General features: G+C 46.7%; 1 protein-coding gene across 1 annotated transcript in view; it reads left to right on the forward strand.

The window, feature by feature from the left end:
- Positions 1-21,573, forward strand: part of LOC310878259 (inositol-3-phosphate synthase 1-A-like) — a 250,924-nt gene extending 229,351 nt beyond the window's left edge. The window contains 1 exon segment of the mRNA XM_083792485.1: positions 21,558-21,573. The gene's annotated coding sequence lies outside the window, so the exon portion shown is untranslated.
- Positions 21,574-23,218: the final 1,645 nt, after the last annotated feature.

Here is a 23,218-nt window from a genome sequence, read left to right on the forward strand (position 1 = left end):
CAAGGCTGGTATGGCTGCAATGGCTGACTGCAAGGGCTGATATGCTCTGGCTTGGCAGCCTGACTTTCTACACTGGCTGACTGGCGGAGCTGACTGGCTACGTTGGCTGACTGGGCAGGCTTGCTGGCTAGCTGGCTTGCTGGGCTCCCTGAGGGAAGCTTTGGGATGGATCTCTAGGGGCATCGGCTTGTGTTGAGCCTTCCAACGGCGTCTACCTTGATCTCCGTCCTAAGAAAGAAAGACAGAAAAAGAAAGACACACACAAACCCAACTATGCAGGTTTGAGGGAAAACAAATAACTGGAGCAGCATTCAGAGATCTCTCTGCTGCCTACGACACTGTCCAACACCGCACAATGGTCAGCACAAGCCTCCTCAACAACAGGCGCTTCTATGTCCAGTTAAATGACCAGAGGAGTAAATAGAAAGCCCAAAAAGAACGGCCTCCCACAAAGTAGCGTGCTCGCCCCCCTCCTTTTCAATATCTACACAAACGTCCAGCCACTACCCAAAGTAGTAGTACTGGAATGAAATGATAGAGAACACCTCACACACATAGTTTCCTTTCGTGGCTGTTTACATTTGAGGGTCGCCGGTCCTCTCGAACGGAACAGTTTAACGTCATGCCCAGGACGAAAAGATATAGAGAACACCAACATGACAAATAACAGCAGGAAGGCATTATAAATTACCATCATGAGACTAGTAAATGACCTTGACCAGTATAAATGACCTTCATGAGACTAGTAAATGACCTTGACCAGTATAAATGACCTTCATAAGACTAGTAAATGATCTTCACCAGTATAAATGACCTTGACCAGTATGCAGTCCGTGACCATGGACTATAGCCTTTTGCTTTTCCTTGGTTTTCGCCTTTTTTAAAATCCTCAACAATGATGAAGAATCGCGCACTATAGCGCGCCGCTCAATGACCTCTAAGACCATGGACCAATGAATGAAATACAACACATTGAGCAGGGCACTGCAGGGAGTTGAACCCGGTTCCGGTAAACCAGAAGTCCGACACCAGTGCCTTAGTTTTTGTGTTGTTGTTCATTTAAAGGTCCAGGTGTGCATACGCATGTGCGCCTGTGCGTGTGTAGGTGCATGTGTGTGTGCACGCTTCAATGACCACTGTTGGACCCAATGGCGATCAAGGACCTCAGGGAGCCACCCAAAATTCACAACGGTCACAGCGAACTCTGTTGCATCACAACTGGTGGCCAACAGTCATAACCAACAACGCCGCCGACCCACAGGAGAATACCATCGCACAGTGGTATCAGACCAACCACAATCAGCCAGCCCTCAAACCAAACCCTTCGACCTAGAAGAACTCGAAACTGCAATGGGAAAGTTGAAACCCGGAAAAGCAGCAGGGATTGATGACATACTGGCAGAAATTATACAGCACCTGGAACCTAACGCAAAGACCTGGCTCGTGGGGATGCTGAACACATGCATGGCACAGAAAACCATCCCTTCTGTCTGGAGAAAGGCCAAAGTGGTTGCAATCCCCAAACCTGGCAAAGACCCATCATCCTCAAAGAGCTACCGACCCATTTCCCTTCTCTGCATCACCTACAAGAGAGGCTGCTACTCCAACGCCTCATGCCACTCATAGACACCAAGCTGACTAAAGACCAAGCTGGTTTCCGTCCCGGCCTGTGCTGGACAGAGCTCAACCTCACCCAACACATTGAGGATGGGTTTGAGGGAAAACAAATAACTGGAGCAGAAACTGGAGGGCGAAGCAAGCACGCAGGCAGCTAGTGCCTGCCTGCCTTCCTGCCTGCCTTCCTCATGTGGAAGCTGCATAGTTGACTTTGTGTGTGTCTTTCTTTTTCTGTCTGTCTTTCTTAGGATGAAGATCAAGGTAGACGCCGTTGGAAGGCTCAACACAAGCCGATGCCCCTAGAGATCCATCCCAAAGCTTCCCTCAGGGAGCCCAGCAAGCCAGCTAGCCAGCAAACCCGCCCAGTCAGCCAACGCAGCCAGCCAGCTCCGCCAGTCAGCCAGTGTAGAAAGTCAGGCTGACAAGCCAGAGCATATCAGCTCTTGCAGTCCGCCATTGCAGCCATACCAGCCTTGCTCAGTCAGCTCAGCCAGGCCTCTCTCGAGGCCTGGCTCTCTGTCTGCCTGGCCCGGTCTGCCCTGCCCTGCAGCAACAGAACCAGCCTTGCTAGCAAGCCAGCCAGCTCAGAATACGAGCTCAGCAAGCCAGCGCAGCTGGCAAACACGCAGTTAGTCTAAACCAGTTTCAGACCGGCAGGCCAAGGCAGACAGACAGGAAGACCGAGGCGCCTAGGCAGGCAGACAGGCCAGGAAGGCAACAAAGTGCAGGCAGGGGGACTATCCGGCCTAAGGCTGCGCTGCAAGGGTTGGAGCCTGGCCAGCTCCTGCTGGTCTGGGCTGAGTGGCTGTGGCTGCACAGTAAGGCTGCGGTAACCTAGTCTGGGCTTGCTGCTGCACTGGCTTGCTCAGCTCGCATTCTGAGCTGGCTGGCTTGCCAGAAAGGCTGGTTCTGTTGCTGCAAGGCAGGGCGGGGCAGACCGGGCCAGGCAGACAGAGAGCCAGGCCTCGAGAGAGGCCTGGCTGAGCTGACTGAGCAAGGCTGGTATGGCTGCAATGGCTGACTGTAAGGGCTGATATGCTCTGGCTTGGCAGCCTGACTTTCTACACTGGCTGACTGGCGGAGCTGACTGGCTACGTTGGCTGACTGGGCAGGCTTGCTGGCTAGCTGGCTTGCTGGGCTCCCTGAGGGAAGCTTTGGGATGGATCTCTAGGGGCATCGGCTTGTGTTGAGCCTTCCAACGGCGTCTACCTTGATCTCCGTCCTAAGAAAGAAAGACAGAAAAAGAAAGACACACACAAACCCAACTATGCAGGTTTGAGGGAAAACAAATAACTGGAGCAGCATTCAGAGATCTCTCTGCTGCCTACGACACTGTCCAACACCGCACAATGGTCAGCACAAGCCTCCACAACAACAGGCGCTTCTATGTCCAGTTAAATGACCAGAGGAGTAAATAAAAAGCCCAAAAAGAACGGCCTCCCACAAGGTAGCGTGCTCGCCCCCCTCCTTTTCAATATCTACACAAACGTCCAGCCACTACCCAAAGTAGTAGTACTGGAATGAAATGATAGAGAACACCTCACACACACATAGTTTCCTTTCATGGCTGTTTACATTCGAGGGTCGCCGGTCCTCTCGAACGGAACAGTTTAACGTCATGCCCAGGACGAAAAGATATAGAGAACACCAACATGACAAATAACAGCAGGAAGGCATTATAAAACATACTCTCCCCCCATGCCTTCGGCCTGGTGGAGACAATTACCTTCATGAGACTAGTAAATGACCTTGACCAGTATAAATGACCTTCATGAGACTAGTAAATGACCTTGACCAGTATAAATGACCTTTATAAGACTAGTAAATGATCTTCACCAGTATAAATGACCTTGACCAGTATGCAGTCCGTGACCATGGACTATAGCCTTTTGCTTTTCCTTGGTTTTCGCCTTTTTTTAAATCCTCAACAATGATGAAGAATCGCGCACTATAGTGCGCCGCTCAATGACCTCTGAGACCATGGACCAATGAATGAAATACAACACATTGAGCAGGGCACTGCAGGGAGTTGAACCCCGTTCCGGTAAACCAGAAGTCTGACACCAGTGCCTTAGTTTTTGTGTTGTTGTTCATTTAAAGGTCCAGGTGTGCATACGCATGTGCGCCTGTGCGTGTGTAGGTGCATGTGTGCATGTGTGTGTGCACGCTTCAATGACCACTGTTGGACCCAATGGCGATCAAGGACCTCAGGGAGCCACCCAAAATTCACAACGGTCACAGCGAACTCTGTTGCATCACAACTGGTGGCCAACAGTCATAACCAACAACGCCGCCGACCCACAGGAGAATACCATCGCACAGTGGTATCAGACCAACCACAATCAGCCAGCCCTCAAACCAAACCCTTCGACCTAGAAGAACTCGAAACTGCAATGGGAAAGTTGAAACCCGGAAAAGCAGCAGGGATTGATGACATACTGGCAGAAATTATACAGCACCTGGAACCTAACGCAAAGACCTGGCTCGTGGGGATGCTGAACACATGCATGGCACAGAAAACCATCCCTTCTGTCTGGAGAAAGGCCAAAGTGGTTGCAATCCCCAAACCTGGCAAAGACCCATCATCCTCAAAGAGCTACCGACCCATTTCCCTTCTCTGCATCACCTACAAGAGAGGCTGCTACTCCAACGCCTCATGCCACTCATAGACACCAAGCTGACTAAAGACCAAGCTGGTTTCCGTCCCGGCCTGTGCTGGACAGAGCTCAACCTCACCCAACACATTGAGGATGGGTTTGAGGGAAAACAAATAACTGGAGCAGAAACTGGAGGGCGAAGCAAGCATGCAGGCAGCTAGTGCCTGCCTGCCTTTCTGCCTGCCTCCCTCATGTGGAAGCTGCATAGTTGACTTTGTGTGTGTCTTTCTTTTTCTGTCTGTCTTTCTTAGGATGAAGATCAAGGTAGACGCCGTTGGAAGGCTCAACACAAGCCGATGCCCCTAGAGATCCATCCCAAAGCTTCCCTCAGGGAGCCCAGCAAGCCAGCTAGCCATCAAGCCCGCCCAGTCAGCCAACGCAGCCAGCCAGCTCCGCCAGTCAGCCAGTGTAGAAAGTCAGGCTGACAAGCCAGAGCATATCAGCTCTTGCAGTCCGCCATTGCAGCCATACCAGCCTTGCTCAGTCAGCTCAGCCAGGCCTCTCTCGAGGCCTGGCTCTCTGTCTGCCTGGCCCGGTCTGCCCTGCCCTGCCTTGCAGCAACAGAACCAGCCTTGCTAGCAAGCCAGCCAGCTCAGAATACGAGCTCAGCAAGCCAGCGCAACTGGCAAGCATGCAGTTAGTCTAAACCAGTTTCAGACCGGCAGGCCAAGGCAGACAGACAGGAAGACCGAGGCGCCTAGGCAGGCAGACAGGCCAGGAAGGCAACAAAGTGCAGGCAGGGGGACTATCCGGCCTAAGGCTGCGCTGCAAGGGTTGGAGCCTGGCCAGCTCCTGCTGGTCTGGGCTGAGTGGCTGTGGCTGCACAGTAAGGCTGCGGTAACCTAGTCTGGGCTTGCTGCTGCACTGGCTTGCTCAGCTCGCATTCTGAGCTGGCTGGCTTGCCAGAAAGGCTGGTTCTGTTGCTGCAAGGCAGGGCGGGGCAGACCGGGCCAGGCAGACAGAGAGCCAGGCCTCGAGAGAGGCCTGGCTGAGCTGACTGAGCAAGGCTGGTATGGCTGCAATGGCTGACTGTAAGGGCTGATATGCTCTGGCTTGGCAGCCTGACTTTCTACACTGGCTGACTGGCGGAGCTGACTGGCTACGTTGGCTGACTGGGCAGGCTTGCTGGCTAGCTGGCTTGCTGGGCTCCCTGAGGGAAGCTTTGGGATGGATCTCTAGGGGCATCGGCTTGTGTTGAGCCTTCCAACGGCGTCTACCTTGATCTCCGTCCTAAGAAAGAAAGACAGAAAAAGAAAGACACACACAAACCCAACTATGCAGGTTTGAGGGAAAACAAATAACTGGAGCAGCATTCAGAGATCTCTCTGCTGCCTACGACACTGTCCAACACCGCACAATGGTCAGCACAAGCCTCCTCAACAACAGGCGCTTCTATGTCCAGTTAAATGACCAGAGGAGTAAATAGAAAGCCCAAAAAGAACGGCCTCCCACAAGGTAGCGTGCTCGCCCCCCTCCTTTTCAATATCTACACAAACGTCCAGCCACTACCCAAAGTAGTAGTACTGGAATGAAATGATAGTGAACACCTCACACACGCATAGTTTCCTTTCGTGGCTGTTTACATTCGAGGGTCGCCGGTCCTCTCGAACGGAACAGTTTAACGTCATGCCCAGGACGAAAAGATATAGAGAACACCAACATGACAAATAACAGCAGGAAGGCATTATAAAACATACTCTCCCCCCATGCCTTCGGCCTGGTGGAGACAATTACCTTCATGAGACTAGTAAATGACCTTGACCAGTATAAATGACCTTCATGAGACTAGTAAATGACCTTGACCAGTATAAATGACCTTCATAAGACTAGTAAATGATCTTCACCAGTATAAATGACCTTGACCAGTATGCAGTCCGTGACCATGGACTATAGCCTTTTGCTTTTCCTTGGTTTTCGCCTTTTTTTAAATCCTCAACAATGATGAAGAATCGCGCACTATAGCGCGCCGCTCAATGACCTCTAAGACCATGGACCAATGAATGAAATACAACACATTGAGCAGGGCACTGCAGGGAGTTGAACCCCGTTCCGGTAAACCAGAAGTCCGACACCAGTGCCTTAGTTTTTGTGTTGTTGTTCATTTAAAGGTCCAGGTGTGCATACGCATGTGCGCCTGTGCGTGTGTAGGTGCATGTGTGCATGCACGCTTCAATGACCACTGTTGGACCCAATGGCGATCAAGGACCTCAGGGAGCCACCCAAAATTCACAACGGTCACAGCGAACTCTGTTGCATCACAACTGGTGGCCAACAGTCATAACCAACAACGCCGCCGACCCATAGGAGAATACCATCGCACAGTGGTATCAGACCAACCACAATCAGCCAGCCCTCAAACCAAACCCTTCGACCTAGAAGAACTCGAAACTGCAATGGGAAAGTTGAAACCCGGAAAAGCAGCAGGGATTGATGACATACTGGCAGAAATTATACAGCACCTGGAACCTAACGCAAAGACCTGGCTCGTGGGGATGCTGAACACATGCATGGCACAGAAAACCATCCCTTCTGTCTGGAGAAAGGCCAAAGTGGTTGCAATCCCCAAACCTGGCAAAGACCCATCATCCTCAAAGAGCTACCGACCCATTTCCCTTCTCTGCATCACCTACAAGAGAGGCTGCTACTCCAACGCCTCATGCCACTCATAGACACCAAGCTGACTAAAGACCAAGCTGGTTTCCGTCCCGGCCTGTGCTGGACAGAGCTCAACCTCACCCAACACATTGAGGATGGGTTTGAGGGAAAACAAATAACTGGAGCAGAAACTGGAGGGCGAAGCAAGCACGCAGGCAGCTAGTGCCTGCCTGCCTTCCTGCCTGCCTTCCTCATGTGGAAGCTGCATAGTTGACTTTGTGTGTGTCTTTCTTTTTCTGTCTGTCTTTCTTAGGATGAAGATCAAGGTAGACGCCGTTGGAAGGCTCAACACAAGCCGATGCCCCTAGAGATCCATCCCAAAGCTTCCCTCAGGGAGCCCAGCAAGCCAGCTAGCCAGCAAGCCCGCCCAGTCAGCCAACGCAGCCAGCCAGCTCCGCCAGTCAGCCAGTGTAGAAAGTCAGGCTGACAAGCCAGAGCATATCAGCTCTTGCAGTCCGCCATTGCAGCCATACCAGCCTTGCTCAGTCAGCTCAGCCAGGCCTCTCTCGAGGCCTGGCTCTCTGTCTGCCTGGCCCGGTCTGCCCTGCCCTGCCTTGCAGCAACAGAACCAGCCTTGCTAGCAAGCCAGCCAGCTCAGAATACGAGCTCAGCAAGCCAGCGCAGCTGGCAAGCACGCAGTTAGTCTAAACCAGTTTCAGACCGGCAGGCCAAGGCAGACAGACAGGAAGACCGAGGCGCCTAGGCAGGCAGACAGGCCAGGAAGGCAACAAAGTGCAGGCAGGGGGACTATCCGGCCTAAGGCTGCGCTGCAAGGGTTGGAGCCTGGCCAGCTCCTGCTGGTCTGGGCTGAGTGGCTGTGGCTGCACAGTAAGGCTGCGGTAACCTAGTCTGGGCTTGCTGCTGCACTGGCTTGCTCAGCTCGCATTCTGAGCTGGCTGGCTTGCCAGAAAGGCTGGTTCTGTTGCTGCAAGGCAGGGCGGGGCAGACCGGGCCAGGCAGACAGAGAGCCAGGCCTCGAGAGAGGCCTGGCTGAGCTGACTGAGCAAGGCTGGTATGGCTGCAATGGCTGACTGTAAGGGCTGATATGCTCTGGCTTGGCAGCCTGACTTTCTACACTGGCTGACTGGCGGAGCTGACTGGCTACGTTGGCTGACTGGGCAGGCTTGCTGGCTAGCTGGCTTGCTGGGCTCCCTGAGGGAAGCTTTGGGATGGATCTCTAGGGGCATCGGCTTGTGTTGAGCCTTCCAACGGCGTCTACCTTGATCTCCGTCCTAAGAAAGAAAGACAGAAAAAGAAAGACACACACAAACCCAACTATGCAGGTTTGAGGGAAAACAAATAACTGGAGCAGCATTCAGAGATCTCTCTGCTGCCTACGACACTGTCCAACACCGCACAATGGTCAGCACAAGCCTCCTCAACAACAGGCGCTTCTATGTCCAGTTAAATGACCAGAGGAGTAAATAGAAAGCCCAAAAAGAACGGCCTCCCACAAGGTAGCGTGCTCGCCCCCCTCCTTTTCAATATCTACACAAACGTCCAGCCACTACCCAAAGTAGTAGTACTGGAATGAAATGATAGAGAACACCTCACACACACATAGTTTCCTTTCGTGGCTGTTTACATTCGAGGGTCGCCGGTCCTCTCGAACGGAACAGTTTAACGTCATGCCCAGGACGAAAAGATATAGAGAACACCAACATGACAAATAACAGCAGGAAGGCATTATAAATTACCTTCATGAGACTAGTAAATGACCTTGACCAGTATAAATTACCTTCATGAGACTAGTAAATGACCGTGACCAGTATAAATTACCTTCATAAGACTAGTAAATGATCTTCACCAGTATAAATGACCTTGACCAGTATGCAGTCCGTGACCATGGACTATAGCCTTTTGCTTTTCCTTGATTTTCGCCTTTTTTTAAATCCTCAACAATGATGAAGAATCGCGCACTATAGCGCGCCGCTCAATGACCTCTGAGACCATGGACCAATGAATGAAATACAACACATTGAGCAGGGCACTGCAGGGAGTTGAACCCCGTTCCGGTAAACCAGAAGTCCGACACCAGTGCCTTAGTTTTTGTGTTGTTGTTCATTTAAAGGTCCAGGTGTGCATACGCATGTGCGCCTGTGCGTGTGTAGGTGCATGTGTGCATGTGTGTGTGCACGCTTCAATGACCACTGTTGGACCCAATGGCGATTAAGGACCTCAGGGAGCCACCCAAAATTCACAACGGTCACAGCGAACTCTGTTGCATCACAACTGGTGGCCAACAGTCATAACCAACACCGCCGCCGACCCACAGGAGAATACCATCGCACAGTGGTATCAGACCAACCACAATCAGCCAGCCCTCAAACCAAACCCTTCGACCTAGAAGAACTCGAAACTGCAATGGGAAAGTTGAAACCCGGAAAAGCAGCAGGGATTGATGACATACTGGCAGAAATTATACAGCACCTGGAACCTAACGCAAAGACCTGGCTCGTGGGGATGCTGAACACATGCATGGCACAGAAAACCATCCCTTCTGTCTGGAGAAAGGCCAAAGTGGTTGCAATCCCCAAACCTGGCAAAGACCCATCATCCCCAAAGAGCTCCAAGAAATGTCAAGCTACTACAATACAACCACCTGAAACCCAACCCATCAAAAACCCAACTATGCAGCTTCCACCTGAGGAACCGAGACGCAAAAAAATAATTGCGCATCACAAACTCTCAAACCATACCCACCCCATGTATCTTGGATTTACACTGGACAGGACACTCTTCAAAAAACACCTGGAGAACACAAAAGCCACGGTCAACAACCACAATAACATCCTGTGAAAACTAGTGAACTCCAAGTGGGGCGCAGACCCACAAACAATCCGTGCAACTGCCATGGCCCTGTCTTTCTCTACACCAGAGTATGCCTGCTCAAGCTGGAGCCGATCACGTCACACCAAATTGGTCGACACAGCCCTAAATGACACCTGTGGCATCATCACAGGATGCATCAAGACAACACCTGTCCCTGTCCCAACACCTGTTTACATTCGAGGGTCCTCTCGAACGGAACAGTTTAACGTCATGCCCAGGACGAAAAGATATAGAGAACACCAACATGACAAATAACAGCAGGAAGGCATGGGCCACAATCCACCGTCTTGGCAAAGACCACAACACCCATAATTCACAACGGTCACAGCAAACTCTGTTGCATCACAACTGGTGTAGGTATTGGATGGAGCCCGCACACCACAGGTATAAGAAAGACGTGATGCAGAGGAGGGAAATGGGTCGGTTGCTCTTCAGGGATAATGGGTCTTTGCCAGGTTTAGGGATTGCAACGACTTTGGCCTTTTTCCAGACAGAAGGGGTGGTTTTCTGTGCTATGCATGTGTTCAGCATCCCCACAAGCCAGGTCTTTGTGTTAGGTTCCAGGTGCTGTATCATTTCTGCCAGTATGTCATCAATCCCTGCTGCTTTTCCGGGTTTCAACTTTCCCATTGCAGTTTCAAGTTCTTCTAGGTCGAAGGGTTTGGTTTCAGGGCTGGCTGATTGTGGTTGGTCTGATACCACTGTGCGATGGTATTCTATGTGGGTCGGTGGCGGTGTTGGTTATGACTGTTGGCCACCAGTTGTGACCAAGACCGCCACCGACCCACAGGAGAATACCATCGCACAGTGGTATCAGACCAACCACAATCAGCCAGCCCTTAAACCAAACCCTTCGACCTAGAAGAATTTGAAACTGCAATGGGAAAGTTGAAACCCGGAAAAGCAGCAGGGATTGATGACCTACTGGCAGAAATGATACAGCACCTGGGACCCAACGCAAAGACCTGGCTTGTGGGGATGCTGAACACATGCATAGCACAGAAAACCATCCCTTCTGTCTGGAAAAAGGCCAAAGTGGTTGCAATCCCTAAACCTGGCAAAGACCCATTATCCCCAAAGAGCTACCGACCCATTTCCCTCCTATGCATCACCTACAAGCTCTATGAGAGGCTGCTACTCCAACGCCTCGTTGCCACTCATAGATACCAAGCTGACTAAAGACCAAGCTGGTTTCCGTCCCGGCCGCTCCTGTGCTGGACAGAGCTCAACCTCACCCAACACATTGAGGATGGGTTTGAGTGAAAACAAATAACTGGAGCAGCATTCAGAGATCTCTCTGCTGCCTACGACACTGTCCAACACTGCACAATGGTCAGGAAAAGCCTCCTCAACAACAGGCGCTTCTATGTCCAGTTAAATGACCAGAGGAGTAAATGGAAAGCCCAAAAGAACGGCCTCCCACAAGGTAGCGTGCTGGCCCCCCCTCCTTTTCAATATCTACACAAACGTCCAGCCACTACCCACAGAATGCCAGCGTTTCATCTACGCCAACGACCTCTGCATTACCACCCAACAAGCAGACTTCCAGAAGATTGAGTCTGTCCTTGAAAGTGCCCTCCAAGAAATGTCAAGCTACTACAATACAACCACCTGAAACCCAACCCATCAAAAACCCAACTATGCAGCTTCCACCTGAGGAACCGAGACGCAAAAAAATAATTGCGCATCACAAACTCTCAAACCATACCCACCCCATGTATCTTGGATTTACACTAGACAGGACACTCTTCTTCAAAAAACACCTGGAGAACACAAAAGCCACGGTCAACAACCACAATAACATCCTGTGAAAACTAGTGAACTCCATGTGGGGCGCAGACCCACAAACAATCCGTGCAACTGCCATGGCCCTGTCTTTCTCTACACCAGAGTATGCCTGCTCAAGCTGGAGCCGATCACGTCACACCAAATTGGTCGACACAGCCCTAAATGACACCTGTGGCATCATCACAGGATGCATCAAGGCAACACCTGTCCCTGTCTCAACACCTGTTTACATTCGAGGGTCGCCGGTCCTCTCGAACGGAACAGTTTAACGTCATGCCCAGGACGAAAAGATATAGAGAACACCAACATGACAAATAACAGCAGGAAGGCATGGGCCACAATCCACCGTCTTGGCAAAGACCACAACACCCATAATTCACAACGGTCACAGCAAACTCTGTTGCATCACAACTGGTGTAGGTATTGGATGGAGCCCACACACCACAGGTATAAGAAAGACGTGATGCAGAGGAGGGAAATGGGTCGGTAGCTCTTCGGGGATAATGGGTCTTTGCCAGGTTTAGGGATTGCAACCACTTTGGCCTTTTTCCAGACAGAAGGGGTGGTTTTCTGTGCTATGCATGTGTTCAGCATCCCCACAAGCCAGGTCTTTGTGTTAGGTTCCAGGTGCTGTATCATTTCTGCCAGTATGTCATCAATCCCTGCTGCTTTTCCGGGTTTCAACTTTCCCATTGCAGTTTCAAGTTCTTCTAGGTCGAAGGGTTTGGTTTCAGGGCTGGCTGATTGTGGTTGGTCTGATACCACTGTGCGATGGTATTCTATGTGGGTCGGTGGCGGTGTTGGTTATGACTGTTGGCCACCAGTTGTGACCAAGACCGCCACCGACCCACAGGAGAATACCATCGCACAGTGGTATCAGACCAACCACAATCAGCCAGCCCTTAAACCAAACCCTTCGACCTAGAAGAATTTGAAACTGCAATGGGAAAGTTGAAACCCGGAAAAGCAGCAGGGATTGATGACCTACTGGCAGAAATGATACAGCACCTGGGACCCAACGCAAAGACCTGGCTTGTGGGGATGCTGAACACATGCATAGCACAGAAAACCATCCCTTCTGTCTGGAAAAAGGCCAAAGTGGTTGCAATCCCTAAACCTGGCAAAGACCCATTATCCCCAAAGAGCTACCGACCCATTTCCCTCCTATGCATCACCTACAAGCTCTATGAGAGGCTGCTACTCCAACGCCTCGTTGCCACTCATAGATACCAAGCTGACTAAAGACCAAGCTGGTTTCCGTCCCGGCCGCTCCTGTGCTGGACAGAGCTCAACCTCACCCAACACATTGAGGATGGGTTTGAGTGAAAACAAATAACTGGAGCAGCATTCAGAGATCTTTCTTCTGCCTACGACACTGTCCAACACTGCACAATGGTCAGGAAAAGCCTCCTCAACAACAGGCGCTTCTATGTCCAGTAAAATGACCAGAGGAGTAAATGGAAAGCCCAAAAGAACGGCCTCCCACAAGGTAGCGTGCTCGCCCCCCCTCCTTTTCAATATCTACACAAACGTCCAGCCACTACCCACAGAATGCCAGCGTTTCATCTACGCCAACGACCTCTGCATTACCACCCAACAAGCAGACTTCCAGAAGATTGAGTCTGTCCTTGAAAGTGCCCTCCAAGAAATGTCAAGCTACTACAATACAACCACCTGAAACCCAACCCATCAGAAACCCAATTATGCAGCTTCCACCTGAGGAACCGAGACGCAAAAAAATAATTGCGCATCACAAACTCTCAAACCATACCCACCCCATGTATCTTGGATTTACACTGGACAGGACACTCTTCAAAAAACACCTGGAGAACACAAAAGCCACGGTCAACAACCACAATAACATCCTGTGAAAACTAGTGAACTCCAAGTGGGGCGCAGACCCACAAACAATCCGTGCAACTGCCATGGCCCTGTCTTTCTCTACACCAGAGTATGCCTGCTCAAGCTGGAGCCGATCACGTCACACCAAATTGGTCGACACAGCCCTAAATGACACCTGTGGCATCATCACAGGATGCATCAAGACAACACCTGTCCCTGTCCCAACACCTGTTTACATTCGAGGGTCCTCTCGAACGGAACAGTTTAACGTCATGCCCAGGACGAAAAGATATAGAGAACACCAACATGACAAATAACAGCAGGAAGGCATGGGCCACAATCCACCGTCTTGGCAAAGACCACAACACCCATAATTCACAACGGTCACAGCAAACTCTGTTGCATCACAACTGGTGTAGGTATTGGATGGAGCCCGCACACCACAGGTATAAGAAAGACGTGATGCAGAGGAGGGAAATGGGTCGGTTGCTCTTCAGGGATAATGGGTCTTTGCCAGGTTTAGGGATTGCAACGACTTTGGCCTTTTTCCAGACAGAAGGGGTGGTTTTCTGTGCTATGCATGTGTTCAGCATCCCCACAAGCCAGGTCTTTGTGTTAGGTTCCAGGTGCTGTATCATTTCTGCCAGTATGTCATCAATCCCTGCTGCTTTTCCGGGTTTCAACTTTCCCATTGCAGTTTCAAGTTCTTCTAGGTCGAAGGGTTTGGTTTCAGGGCTGGCTGATTGTGGTTGGTCTGATACCACTGTGCGATGGTATTCTATGTGGGTCGGTGGCGGTGTTGGTTATGACTGTTGGCCACCAGTTGTGACCAAGACCGCCACCGACCCACAGGAGAATACCATCGCACAGTGGTATCAGACCAACCACAATCAGCCAGCCCTGAAACCAAACCCTTCGACCTAGAAGAACTTGAAACTGCAATGGGAAAGTTGAAACCCGGAAAAGCAGCAGGGATTGATGACATACTGGCAGAAATGATACAGCACCTGGGACCCAACGCAAAGACCTGGCTTGTGGGGATGCTGAACACATGCATAGCACAGAAAACCATCCCTTCTGTCTGGAAAAAGGCCAAAGTGGTTGCAATCCCTAAACCTGGCAAAGACCCATTATCCCCAAAGAGCTACCGACCCATTTCCCTCCTATGCATCACCTACAAGCTCTATGAGAGGCTGCTACTCCAACGCCTCGTTGCCACTCATAGATACCAAGCTGACTAAAGACCAAGCTGGTTTCCGTCCCGGCCACTCCTGTGCTGGACAGAGCTCAACCTCACCCAACACATTGAGGATGGGTTTGAGGGAAAACAAATAACTGGAGCAGCATTCAGAGATCTCTCTTCTGCCTACGACACTGTCCAACACTGCACAATGGTCAGGAAAAGCCTCCTCAACAACAGGCGCTTCTATGTCCAGTTAAATGACCAGAGGATTAAATGGAAAGCCCAAAAGAACGGCCTCCCACAAGGTAGCGTGCTCGCCCCCCCTCCTTTTCAATATCTACACAAACGACCAGCCACTACCCACAGAATGCCAGCATTTCATCTACGCCGACGCCCTCTGCATTACCACCCAACAAGCAGACTTCCAGAAGATTGAGTCTGTCCTTGAAAGTGCCCTCCAAGAAATGTCAAGCTACTACAATACAACCACGTGAAACCCAACCCATCAAAAACCCAACTATGCAGCTTCCACCTGAGGAACCGAGACGGGGAAAAAGAACTGAGCGTCACTTGGGATGGTCACAAACTCTCCAACCATACCCACCCCATGTAACTTGGAGTTGCACTGGACAGGACACTCTCCTTTAAAAAAACATCTGGAGAACACAAAAGCCAAGGTCAACACCCACACCTGTGAAATAAATGTTTACACACCTCATTCAAGTTGCAGGCAGGCTAGCTGTCTACCTTGATCTCCGTCCTAAGAAAGAAAGACAGAAAAATAAACACACATTTAGAACGACTTAAACCCTCTATATTTAATAAAACATTTACATTGTGATCTACCAGTAGATCACAAAGGCTGTGCAGTAGGGCCGGGACTAATTGCGATTAATTAACTACAGAAAAATTAATCGCGATTAACTACAGATAAATTAATTGCACCTTTTTTTTCACCGAGGAACGTTTCTCACTGGGCGCTTTTCTATAGTACTGAAAACTTGAAATAATAAAAAGTCACCCCATTTTGTGTTGCCTAGAACTGGAGGTCTGAAAAAAACAGTAACAATATGAAGTAAGTACAGCTCCTTAGTCCTGTAATGTCACTGAGATGTACTTGTTACTGTTACAATTTTTTTTTCAGACCTCCAGTTCTAGGCAACACAGAATGGGGTGACTTTTATTATTATTTCCACAACAGGTATATTAATGACAGTAAAATGTTGAAAATGAGTGGTATCCTGTAGTCACTATTCATTGATTCACTGGGATACCAAAAAACATAAAAAAAAAAGGTTTCTCGCTGTTCTCGGGTTGAATATTGATATGCGATTAAAATGCCTCTGATTAATTAGATTATTTTTTTTAATCGAGTCCCAGCTCTACTGTGCAGGTATGGCATGCCCCTGTATATAATCTATCACTTGAATTAAGGTGACTTGATTGATTGACATAAAAAGGCCTGTCAGCTCAAATGTTGCACACAAACATCAGTAGCATTACAAAGTTATTGTGACAGTAATAATTGCTATAGTGTGTGTTCAGTAACAGTGTTAAGTAACAGGAATATTCCTGTCTCTCCAGCTCTTTAATAAATAGAAAGGGGTTTTAAAATAAAAATCAGGTATGTGACACATTTTCAGCCAATCAGGAGAAAGTAGCTATTTATGAGCTTAATGTTCCAGTTCTATTTGTGTCTGTTACATTACAATTCCACTTGTTTAATCTGTATCCTGACTGCGTTCCTGATTGATTGGATAAAATTGCCGTTTCAGAAAAAGTTCTCTCTGTTACTGAACAAACACTATAGCAATGATTACTGTCACAATATAGAGCTATTTAATACTGTTACTGAACACACATTCTAGCAATGATTACTGTCACACTATAGAATTATATAACACTGTTACTGAACACACACTCTATAGCAATGATTACTGTCACAATATAGAGCTATTTAACACTGTTTCTGAACAGACTCTATAGCAATGATTACTGTCACAATATAGAGCTATTTAACACTGTTACTGAACACACTCTATAGCAATGATTACTGTCACAATACAGAGCAATTTAATTTAGGTAACCAAATGGACTCCAATAGTAGATCTTTACACTCTCAATAGTTTAATTGTTAAGCATCTGCTTAATTTCCCAATAAACAGAGAATGTAGAAGATTGCTTTTAATCCTTTGTTGTATGTATTACTGTAGGAGAACGGTTAGTGACTGTGCCTTATTAACATTAGTGCCTGGGATCTTTTCCGGCCAATTTCAAAGAATGTTTGTTTGCTTCCCGACAATTTACCAGAATGTTTGTGCTTTTACCAACCAAACAAAACTCTTTTCTAACCCGACGCTGCCAGATGGGGGCGGTATTAAGCTGTGAAACTAATTTGTGTAGCAAGCTTCTTGGATCTGGCAGCGTCAGGTCAGGTTAGCTCTTTTCACCTCTAGTCGATCATTTATTCAGCATTTGAGCCACGGACCACCATTGTGAGAGTCAAAATGGTAGTCCGTGGCTCAAACATGTCGCCTATGAAGTTACTTGTTGTGTTTATAAATGATACTACTACTTGACAAAACAGTAATCCAGTAGCCGAAGGGTTACAATCGATGGTTAGTGAACGTAGGGGCCCGGGTTCACTTCCCAGTCGAGGACTGAGTTTGTTTTCTTCTTAACAAACAAAACTGTTTTTGCTTCAAGTCGAGGTCCTTTATTCATTCAGTATCTGAGTCACGGACCGCCATTTGAGGCTCAACAAATGCTGAATGAATAATGGACCTCGACGAGATGCTAAAACAAATGTGTTTTTTTGTAAGAAAGCAGATAAACTCTCAGTCCTCGAGTGGGACTAGAACCCGGGCCCTTTGGTTCACTAACCCCCGACGCTAACCGTTCGGCTACTGGAACACGGTGTTACAGAGTTACTCGAACATAATATATAAACATCACAACAAGTAACATCATATAAAGTGATAACAGATGTTTGAACAACAACAACGTTTAAGTATTAAATAACATTTCATTGCTTACCTTGCTGCTGCGGACACGACGACGAGGCGGCGGACATGGTGACGTGGCAACTATCCAACAAACACTGACCAAACCTCCCTCCACGTTTCTCTTCCGTATTTGAAGGGGGCCGTCACTTCCTTCCGGTGTGACGTGAGGCCACGCCCGCGAGTTTTTTGCCTTTCTTGTAGTCATATTGTAGTCCTTCTACGTTACATCCGGGTCCCGTCCGCCTCTATAGCTACATATGATTCTGAACGCGTGAATCTTTTTTATTTTTTACAATAACGTTATTTTTCAGAAAGGAAGCCATTGAGGGTTAAAATGGGTCTTAATGCTTCCAACTCGAGTAGAATTATTAATGTAACCGTAAAGTGTAAACAAGAAAATGTATGACGTGGAGCTTTCTTGAGTAAGACCCGGAAGCAGGTTACGTCACGGCTTAAATAGTCAATAGAGAACTTAGTCCCCTTCCAGGCAGCGTCCTCAGTAGTCTAGCGGTCTAGAGCCCCGACTTTTGAAAACGAACTTTATATAACTTCACGGGTTCAAACCCCTCTGATGTTTTTTCTCAATCATTGAATTACAATACCAGAATGCACGTTTATTTAATCATAAATACATGAAGCAGACAGCCCTGTGATTAAACCTTCAGCATTACACACTGCAACCAACCACACTGTGGCTGCCTTTTTATTCACAATGCAACGTTATTGTACTCCTAATAATATATCATGGTGTAGTCTATAGCTCTGGTCCATAGCTCTAATGGGCATTACAAGCTACGATTTATATGCTACAAGTTAAAACTACCTAAAAAGTTGTATTTTATATTATGTTTACAAGCTAAAAAGCACTATTTCTAACTATTTTAAGTAAACCTACCTGGTTTAAAAATGTAAGTAATACAGTTGCATTTTATATTATGTTAAATGTTATATAGGCAATTATATCGTTGCTGTCAGGCAGAAATATCTCATCAGTGGTTTTAAACCTTTCTCATATCAATATATAATCAATTGACATTATGAGGAATATGAGCCATGGACCACCTTTCAATTAAATCTAGCCTCTCAGACCCCAAAATAAAGAATATTTTGTTAAACATTTATTTGATGATATATGATATATTTACTAGGCCTAAATTGTTGTATATAGGCCTAGGCCTACTATAAAAAATATTACTGCACTGTTTTTTTTTTTTTTTTTTTTATTCATTAGTAATAAAATATCACTGATGGTGTTCGGTAGGCGGCATCACACTTGTATTCTATGGTAGTATCATATGTATGTTATTCATTCAAGTCAAGCATCGTGTGTAAGTAATGTTTCATTATGTTTGTATCATCTCACTCACATCAATGTGAATCAGACGTAGATAGCATTTGATACAGACTTATAGCATGTTATGTACACAGCACTATAATTGCATTGTATGACTGTAGTCATAGCACGTCATAGTACATTATGTATAGCATAGTATATATATATATATATATATATATATATATATATATATATATATATATATATATATATATATATATATGTATAGTTTATATGTATAGTTTCATTATATAGATATTCCACTGTTACTTTCTTAGCTTACGAATGTTTCATGATAAATGCTTTTATGTGATGTATTCCCATGCTTTTTTGTTCTTGCTTAATGTAAGTCGCTCTGGATTAAGAGCGTCTGCTAAATGCCTACATTGTAAATTGTAATGTTGTCTTATCTGACATGCAATGAAAAACGAGTAAGCTATGTTATGTTACGCATTGTGCACTCTTTCCATGTGGCATATGCCGCATGGCTAATTTGCATACTAATTTAAATATATGTTAATTAGCCATGTGCTATCGTGGATCATTCGTGGTGTATAGGCTATATGCCCACTGCCACTGGCTGGCATTGTAGGCTACAAGTCGAGCATCGTTCGCTTTGATTATATATAGCCGCGTGCTGCTTATTGTTGACATTCTAACGGCACATATTACGAAGGAGAGAGAGATATATAGCTATAAAACAAACAATTAGCGAGAGTAGCCTATACACTTGAAAGAACGCATTGGACTGCTTGTCAGAAAGAAATCCAAGGATGCATGCGCACCAAAATACTTTAAATAGCTCATTCCGCAATGACTGCTTTCATGTCATGTTAATTTTGGGGTGATACATAAAAGTATTATATTCTCGCTTTGAAATTATAGGCAACGCAAATTACGCAACGTTACGTGCATCATTGAAAGAGTGTATGTAAAAACTGTCTAAAAATGAGTTTTTTAGCAGTCTAGGCTTAGATTAGACGTTGAAACAACGTCGTTTCCGTCTATATATAGACGTTGAAACGACGTTGTTTAATTAGAGTAGACGTTGTTTCAACTAATCTAAGCCTATAGAGATTATTTTACCCCCGTTTTTAGACAAATGTTTAGCCATTTAGACGTCTATTAGACTACAAACATGCAGTGGCTGGGAGCATCTACAAGTTAGACAACCAACGTTACGGTAGGATATGCTAATGAGACTATAATAATATTTCAACACATTGTCTCAGGCTGGAGTCGAACCCATTCTGGCCAGTTCAGCCATTATGCGCGTGGTTTCCTGTCATTGGACAAGCGTTGGTTTTCTAGCGTCGGGACCTCGACAATAAGGGCATACCCTCCTGTCCTGTGTTCGATTTCCGCTGGGGACGCAGTGGGGGGCAGTGTTGTTTTTGGCAGCAAATTTCTATTTTAGTTTTAGTCATATATAGTCTCTATATATAGTTTTCACTTCGTTTTAGTCACATTTTAGTGAATGTTCTATAGTGTTTAGTCTATAGTTTTAGTCGACTAAATGTCATACGATTTCAGTCGACTAAATCTACAGTTGTTTTAGTCGACTAAAATGTGTTTTGACAGGCCTTGATGTCGTTGTAATGACATATTTTACACTTTGCTTGCATGCTGAAAATAGCAGATATACAATCTCACAACGCGTCGCGCTGCAACCCAGCATAAAACTGGATCTCTTGTCCACTAGTCCCTTACTAACATTTTAGTCTAGTTTGTATTTGTTGACGAAATTGTCAGTATATTTAGTCTTAGTTTTAGTCATCATAGATTCGTTTTTATTTCGTTTTAATGAGTGAAAAAAGGTAGTCGACGAACATTTTTCGTCTTAGTTTTAGTCGACGAAAACAACACTGGTGGGTCTTCCTGGAACAACACATTTTCAGATAGGGGGTCGGCAGCCAATTAATATATATTTTTGGGGGTCCTTGACATGAAAATGTTTTGAGAACGACATATATATAAACATGAGGTTTATCAGAACACTGTCAGGATTTATAGAAGACATTTGTAGAATCGTCCTGCAGGTCTAAATGGGTTGAGTCAGATGGCTTACAATGAGTACTAAGTTAGGCCCCTATAGGCCAGGGGTTCCCTTCCCACCGACAGCGTTGTGTTCTCACGCTCATCCTCCTTGATTGATTTCCATAATGCTATGGGGAGCGGAGCGCAGGCCGGGCGGGCCTGGCCCGGCCTGGCCCAGCTATAGAGCACTTGGCCCGGTTATAGCGGCCTCCCACCCCGAGGGGTCGGATGGATGATTCTCTCCTGATCTCTTATCAGCAACAGCAGCAGCAGGGGGGGGAGAGGGGGGGCAGCGTGAATAGCTAATATTTAGCATCCCCGCGGACCCATATCACGTTTATCTGAGCCTGCACTGCTGTTGACAATAAAGATAATCTCCAAATGTCGCAGAGTGGCGGCTCACTGTTTCTTTTCCCTTTTTTTTTTACCTCCTTTATGATGAATTCCTGTTCTGTTCTTTGACTGAAGTGTCTATTTGTATGTCTCTAAATGTTTTGATGAATTGAACATGGTGGACACTCTTGTAAACAACAAGTGTAATGCTTTATGGTGTCGTCCACTCACAGTTAACAGTCTTTGTATTGTGTTTGTGCTTGAAAATGTAGGCTACTGTAATTCTGCAAACTGTTAATACATATTTCATCAATCAATCAATCAGCCTCTGTCTGGTCTGGTGATGGTGTTTTAAGCATTTTGTTAAACTTTAGATATTGAAAAATAATATAGCAGACCTACAAGCTATGAGCTTGTAGGTCTGCTTTATTATTGGAGAAAATCTTAAAAATGTGGCGATTTTTTTTAGAATATATATTCTTTCAGAGCGAACGTTTTTAACTAAAACCTGGAACAGCATATTTTCAGACGGGAGGGGGGGGGGGGGTGACGACCGGTGGCAAATGACATATATTTTTGGGGGTCCTTGACATGAAATATGGAGCACTGATCACTGATATAGAAACATATTATAGGTTATTCATAAAACTGTCAGGATTTAGAAGACTTTTTATTTAGGCTGTCGTTCTGACACGGTGTGACAGAGCCTGATCATCACCATCATGATAAGAAGACAAGAAGGACCGTCTGATAACGAGAGAGAGAGAGAGAGAGAGAGAGCGAGAGCGAGAGCGAGAGCGAGAGCGAGAGCGAGAGCGAGAGCGAGAGAGAGCGCGCTTGGGAAGCCGGATTGGGAATCCGTGGCTATACACGGCCTGGGATATCCGTGGATATACACGGCACGGCTTGGATCTACAAGCTCCAAGTGTTGCGTACACATGCAGCGAGTTGTGAGTAGCCTACTATATTCTGATAGTAATCATTACTATAGTGTTTGTTCAGTAACAGCCACGTGTCTCCATATCTCTCAATGTGAAAGAATAGAAGAGGATTGGTCTCAACGGGTGTTTTTATTTCCTTTGGAAGTATGGATTGTAGGCTACACCGTGAAAACTATGGAAAAATGGAGAATAAATACTTTAACATTTCATAGTTTTCATTCAACAATAAAAGCAGTGCATTTGCATAATCACATTAGTACAATCCAACAATAAAATACTTTATAGTCGATTATAATTCAGTGATTCAATCAGTATAAAGGCATCAACATAGAGACCCAGACAGGCATAAAGCAAAGTGAACCAAATCAAAACATCATAGACCCAAACAAAACCAAACAAAAGCAATAAAGCCCAAAGTAAATAACAAACGAAAACCCAAAACAAACAATCCTAACCTTGCTCCGGCTATCGAGGGGCTAACATGCTGTTTGGACGCCGCCTGGAACCTTCAATACACCGTCACCCATCATTATATGTCAACACTGCGTGAAGCAGGCGGGCACTGTGGAAAACATAAACTGCTCAATCTACTGAAAGTGCAAATGTCTAGGTTCAACATTTACCGCATTCAAGTGTGAGAAGCGTTTCCAAACAAACATACCGTAGGGTGGCCACGTATACGCACACGCCTGTCACTGTCTGACTGAGTGTGAATGAATGGGGCGTGCGTGAAGCGAGCGGTTTTAGGTGCGTGCCCGTGCGGTGACAGGGCACTTCAAAATAAAAGGTAAACCAAACGTACAAGAAGTGTCCAAATAAATATATCCCAAAGCAATGAAAATAAACAAATCAACTTCAAACAAAAATAATTGAAGTTAAAACCAGCAAGTGTCCCCGACACTTACATTAATTCTCTGTTTAATAAACAGCTGGAGAGATGGGGAGACTCCCGTTACTAAACAAACAATGATTATTATCATAACATGGATGAT

The sequence above is a fragment of the Protomyctophum parallelum genome, assembly GCF_964188405.1.
Source record: "Protomyctophum parallelum genome assembly, chromosome: 20".
NCBI classification, from domain to species: Eukaryota; Metazoa; Chordata; class Actinopteri; order Myctophiformes; family Myctophidae; genus Protomyctophum; species Protomyctophum parallelum.